The sequence below is a fragment of the Cannabis sativa genome, chromosome 2, assembly GCF_029168945.1.
Source record: "Cannabis sativa cultivar Pink pepper isolate KNU-18-1 chromosome 2, ASM2916894v1, whole genome shotgun sequence".
NCBI classification, from domain to species: domain Eukaryota; kingdom Viridiplantae; phylum Streptophyta; class Magnoliopsida; order Rosales; family Cannabaceae; genus Cannabis; species Cannabis sativa.
In genome coordinates, this window is record NC_083602.1 from 66,736,190 (window position 1) to 66,743,007 (window position 6,818).

The 6,818-nt window shown below is 32.9% G+C and overlaps 1 long non-coding RNA gene across 1 annotated transcript; it reads right to left on the minus strand.

The window, feature by feature from the left end:
• Nucleotides 1-1,925: 1,925 nt before the first annotated feature.
• Nucleotides 1,926-3,687, minus strand: LOC133034021 (uncharacterized). The gene is made up of 3 exons (XR_009685994.1): nt 3,448-3,687; nt 2,657-2,719; nt 1,926-2,180 (listed from the first exon to the last, which is right to left on the minus strand). It is a non-coding gene; the product is annotated as an uncharacterized LOC133034021 (long non-coding RNA).
• Nucleotides 3,688-6,818: the final 3,131 nt, after the last annotated feature.

Sequence of the window (6,818 nt, forward strand, 5' to 3'; positions counted from 1 at the left end):
AAAATATCTAAGTTATTTAAATATTTAAGATATGATTTATAAATTTCCAATAAAGAAAAAAAATGATATATATAGAAAAATATCATATTTAAACTTATAATTTATAAATAATTAAATATTTAACAAAATAACAAATTTTAAATTTGAAAATATTATGGTAAGTATATCTATTAAAATATCTATGTTAATTTCAAATTTATTAATTATTTAATTTGTCATATAAGATAATTTTAATATAATATTTTAAATAAAAAGATAAAGTTATCTTTTAATTTAAAATATGTTAAATATCAAAATATCTAATCTTATAATTAAATAATAAATAAATATTAAAGAAGTTAACAAATTTTAAATCTGACCATAATAGGAAATATTTAAAATTAGAAATATTCTAAAATGAAAATATTTAAAATTGGAAAAAATTTCAAATTGAAAATATTTTTAAATTGGAAATATTTCAAATTAGAAATATTTAAAAAAGGAAAAATGAATTTTGGGAAACAATCCCATGAAAAATTGAATTTTTGGGGAAAAAACCCCAAAAATCGCAATTTTTGCGTTGGCAGCCCAGTAGGTTGCATCTGCAGCCCAGGAGGCTGCAGCGTCAGGCGTGCGACAAACCCTGACACATGCAGGATGATCACGGGTGGATGCGCACGCGTGATGCCTTGTCCGAAGCTCCTGGTGCATGGTTGCACCAAGCTTTGGCAGCCATGAAACCCAATTTTCCAAAATTCATACTTTTCTCAATTTTTATTGGAATCGAGTTCCGTAAGAAACAAAATTGCTTAATTTTTAACAAGGAATCCAAATAAAATATTTTCAAAAATTGAAAAAAAATATTTTTCATGGAAAAAATTCGTACAACACAAACTTTCATCACATAAACACATAAACCAACATGAAACCATCCAAATCAACACAAAACATATAAAACATTGTTTTAATTCATATTACATGAAAGTAAATCATTACCATGGCTCTGGTGCCAGTTGTTGGAAATATTTTACCAAGATCTAGATTTACTACCAAGTATGTTTGATTAACATCCTAATATGAATTCTAAAACAATGAAATAAACACATAAGAGTTTAAAAAACCTTACAGTGGGTGCAGCGGAATATTATGACTCTTTCCATTCAGATCTCTATCCCTTGATTCCTTTCTGTAGCAGAGCATAATCAAGATCTGAATCTGGATCTCTTTCTCTCCTTCTTGTTTGTGTTGATTTTCCATAGTCTTACATACTATGATTGAGGTACCACTTGATGTGTGTGGGCACTACTCTATCACTCAAGGGATTTCGAAAACAGAGAAGAAAAGAGAGAGAAAAGTGGTGGTTCAGGAATTCACTCTGAAAAGAATGAGATCTAATTCTGTATGAAACCTGAAGCCTTTACCTTCTATTTATAGAATACCACACAGGGTTAAGGTTGAATTACTTGGCATTTAAAAATGAAAAATAAAATGATAAAAGGAAAGCAAAGTGGCCGGCCATAGAAAAATGGAAACAAGCCTCTCACTTTTGCAACTTTCCTATTTTATCATTCCTAGTTTCCCATTCTCCAAAATTACCAATTTTCTCATTCAACCATATAAATGTCAAATCTAATTATTTAATAACAATAATTAATTAATAAATAATATATTGTCATTTATCTTTATTTATTAATAAAAACTAATCAAAGTTTCCCAATTAATAAATATACCCTTTAAACTCTCTATTTACTATTTTACCCTTGCTTAGTGAAAATTCATAAAGTAGACATAGTCTAACTTTTAGAATTATAATTGATTAATTAAAATCAATTAACTGAGTCTTACAAGTAGTATTGTAACGCCTAAATAATTAGGCACGCTACCCAAAATGATTATGAAACCCTAATCCCCTAACTGAGATTATTAATTAAAAACAGCGCAGAATTTAAACTTTTATATTAAACAGACTGAAAATAAACTTGTAATATATTTAAACTTTTTTAAACATAGTTGGGATCCCAAAAAAATATTTACAAAATTATTACAAGTTCTTTCTTACTAGCCGACCTAAGCGGCAAAACAGAATACAAAAGTCAACACTGTTAGACCCATAACCCGCTTGGTCTGAAGTGGCATGAACATGTACATTCTTCGCCCTGCTCCTGAAACTCATGGCTGATCAGCTAATGCCTTACCCTTTCCTGCACAGTAGAGCACCTGTGAGCCAAGCCCAGCAAGACAGTATAAATCATAACAATTATATTATGTTCATTCACATATGTCTGTATAGCACAGACCTGATCGTTATTTCATCATGCCCATTTATGTCTACGTGGCGTAGACCTATGTGTTGCGCTCACACATCTAATTAAATCTACGTGACGTAGATCCACGTGTTACTCTCACACGTCTAAATACATTAAGGCCTTAGAAGCGGTTCATCTCGGTTATGAGTACCGAGTCCAACCTGATTATGCCTTGAGCACATAATCCTTAAATCTCATTTCAATTAACATGGCATGGCATTTATACACATATATCACTAGGGTAATAACCCTAGGCTATTAGACCTTTCCTATTAGGGTAATAACCCTAATCCCGGTTACTTAACATTCATGCATATCATTCTCAACATAAGCGCCACTGCGCATACTCTACGTGCTAATCACTGTCTTACCTGTTGTCCCGCAATAGTAGAGATTCCAAATCCCCGGGTGCTCCTGACCAGGTGCCGGTAATCCTAGTCACAATACCGGGATTTACACAAATAGGGTTAATCCCTAAATCTCACTTCCACAAAAATATAAAATTGGCATCCAAATCACATATAATCATATAGAGCTCGAAAAGAGCTTTCCAACGGTATAAAGAACGTCCCAAACGGAGTCCCGAGTCAAAAGTTATGGCAAAAACAAAAACTTAAAAAAAATAGCAATCTGCCATTATCGTGGTCGCGACCATGGTCGCGACCACTGGGTTTAAAAACCCAGAAAACTCAAATTTCAGCTTCGAAAATATGCCAAACTCACCCCCAATTCAACCCAAACATGCATATAACTCAAAATCACCAAATAGAGCTGCTAGCATATATCAAAGGATCAAAAACACATATCTCATGCATCAAAATCCCATAACAAAAACCAATATTCAGATTGCACAACACTCAACTCATGCTTAAACTTGCAATACTCAAACTCAAGAACATTGAGCTTCATTCTCAACAACTCAAACTATTTTCCAGCAATTAAACACCCTAGAAACACATAAATCAAAGCTCAAAACATACCATAAAATCTCAGCTTAACCTATCAAAGAAGCATACAACAATAAGAAGCCCAATTCCACAAGATTCATCAATTCTCATCATCAAGCAACAAGAAAATTCCAAACTTAAGAACATGCTTTTTACCCTAAAATTCAGCAAGAGAAATCACCAATAATCTTTACACAAACTCAGCAAGAAATTACCTAATTCCAAGCTCAAGAATCCACAATTCAAAAGCTTTAATCCACACCCAACTTCAAGCAATTTCTCAACAATTCAATTTTGAAAATGGAAAGGGTTAAAGGGAGAGAGAGAGAGAGATCGGGTGAGAGAGAGATAATACCAGAAAATACAATTCATTTTCTCTCAAAATTCATTTTTAACAACTTAGAAAATAAAGGTCTAATGACCAAAATGCCCCCATGGCTTAAATCCACACACACTCACCCACACAAGGGTAATTTTGCCATTTCACACTCAATTATATCCAAATAAATTTCAGATTTCATAATTTCAAATATAATGCCAATTAATTCAATCCAATTTACATTTCGGGCCCGAACCCGGTTCGGCCCGAAATTCTCGATTGTGACTATACCGCCCCAACCTGTCAGAATACACCTGAAAAGACAACACATGCATACTATATAATAATATAGTTATATTAAGCACGTAGTTAAATTAATTTCATCGTTTACCCTTCTCGGGTCATAATTACCAAAATGCCCCTGGCTCACCAACGGGGTCTTAACATAATAAAATTCATATAATTTCACATATATTGAACTATATAATAATATAATTCCTCAATTATACATAATTATCTAGTTAGGGTTTTGCTAATCCATTTCTTAATTCCGGGGTATTACAAGTATGGTCTCAACTAGTATGGGGACCATGGGTCTATATAACCGAGCTTCCAATAAGTCGAACCGAATTTACCAAGTAAATTCCCTAACTTATTAATTCCTTATTGAATCCACTCTTAGAACTTGGAATTGCACTCTCAGTCATATAGAACGCTCTATATGTTCCACGATATAGACACGTCATTAGTTATCCATTGTTATAATCCTAATGTGATCAATGATCCTCTATATAGATGATCTACACTGTAAAGGGATTAAATTACCGTAACACCCTACAATGTATTTTATCCTTAAAACACTTAACCCTGTATAAATGATATTTCAGTTAAGTGAAATGAGTACTCCACCATTTATTTTCGTTTGGTTAAGCTCGAAGGAAATCATCCTTTACTTTCTATTCGCCAGATAGAAGCTATAGATTCCATATTTATGTTAGCGTTCCCACTCATTTGCACTACTGTGTGTTGGGTTTTATGCCCTAAATAAAACTCTGTTTCAATGTAATCCAGATTATTCAATATCAATAAAGTAACAGAAGTAATTTTTCATTCACTTGTGTATGTTTTGGTTCACTTAATCAATTACTTGTCTATTTGATTTATAAATTCATCCAAACCCCTTTTCACATACTTGATCATGTTTATTGTGTTGTCAACACAATGGAAAGTAAACATGACTATGTAAATAAAGTATTCCTAGATTTATCAGAACACTGGGTTTTACTGATATGACAATCTACAACAGAATTTACTTACATTTGGAGAAATGTTATGTTCTTTCCAGAACATAGGTTAAAGTAAAGCTCAGATTGGATGCATGGAGTATGCATTGGAATGGACCGATATTGAACTTTGAATTAGATTTTGAAACTTACCGTAAATATCTATTCAATTCAATATCATAAGTTGATCCTAGATCACATGATCGAAATCCTGATATGGTTAGGCTCAATTTTAAGAGTATTATTCGTGTTCTTTGATTTGTTAGTTAAGCCTAATCTTTAGTCTGGGCAATACATACATTTTGGGAACACGGTAGTGCGATTGAGTGGGAGCGCTAACATAAATATGGAATCTATAGCTTCTATCTGGCGAATAGTAAGCAAAGGGTGATTTCCTTCGAGCTTAACCAAACGAGATAAATGATTGAGTACTCATTTCACTTAGTTGAAATATCATTTATACAGGGTTAAGTGTTTTAAGGATAAAATACATTGTAGGGTGTTACGGTAATTTAGTCCCTTTACAGTGTAAATCATCCATATAGAGGATCATTGATCACATTAGGATTATAACAATGGATAACTAATAATGTGTCTATATGGTGGAACATATAGAGCAGTCTATATACTGAGAGTACAATTCTGAGTTCTATGTGTGGATTCAACGAAGAATTAATAAATTAGTGAATTTAAGTGGTAAATTCTAGATCTGCTTATTGGAAGCTCGGATATATAGACCCATGGTCCCCTCACTAGTTGAGATGATATTACTTGTAAGACTCATTTAATTGATTTTAATTAATCAATTAAAAATTCTCAAGATAGACTTGTCTATTTGAGAATTTATCACTTATTAAGGGCAAAACAGTAAATAGAGATTTGGAAGGGCATATTTATTAATTAGGAAACTTTAATTAGTTTCATTATTAATAAAATAAATGACAATATATTATTTGATAATTAATTTTAATTATTAAATAATTAGATTTGACATTTATGTGGTTGAACAAAGGAATTGGCAGTTTTTGACAAAACAGGAAACTATCAATGTAGGAAAAGGAAAGTTGGAAAAGTGGCAAGCCTTGTTTCCACAATGCCTAGGCCGGCCACTTAGCTTCCTTTTCTCTTTGATTTTTTCAATTCCAAATGTCAATCATAGCCCTGGGTGGTCTTTTATAAATAGAAGGCAAAGGCTTCAGAGTTAAAACAACTGTACAACCTTTTCACAACATTATTCTGAGAGAATTTTCTCTCAGAAAATTCTCTCTGAGCCGCCACCCTCTCTCTCTCTCTTCCTTCACTATTTTGAAAAGTATAAGTGTTAGAGTAGTGCCCACACACATCAAGTAATACCTCAATCATAGTGAGGAAGGCTGTGTAGAATTCAGAAACAACAAAGAAGGACTATCGGGCTCAGATCTTGATTATACTCTGCTACAGAAAGGAATCAAGGGTTAGAGATCTGAGTGGGAGGAGACATATATTCCGCTGCAATCACTGTAAGATTTCTGATACTCTTATGTGTTTAATTTCCTATCGTTTTAGAAGTTCATATTTAGGTTGTTAAATCAACATACTTGTGAGTAGATCTAAGATCCTGGTAAAATAACTTCCAACAACTGGCACCAGAGCCATGGTAATTGATTTGCTAGCAAGAAATTTGGACTTAAAACGATTTGCTTGTTTTTTGGATGGTATCATGTTGCTTTGAGTGTCATATTGATGTTTGATTGTTGTTTGTGAATTCTGGAAAAAATAGTTACTGTTCTGATTTTGTAATTATTTTTGTTGGATAGTTTGGAAAATTCTAAGCAATTTACTTTTTTACAGAACTCGATTTCGATTTAATTTGAATTAGTTATGAATTTTTGAAAATTGGAAAAATTGGGGTGATGAGCAACCTCATCACGCGCGCATAATGGCTGCCTGCAGCCTTCCTGCACCGTGATTTCTCGGCCATGCACCCCAGAAACGCGCGCGGATG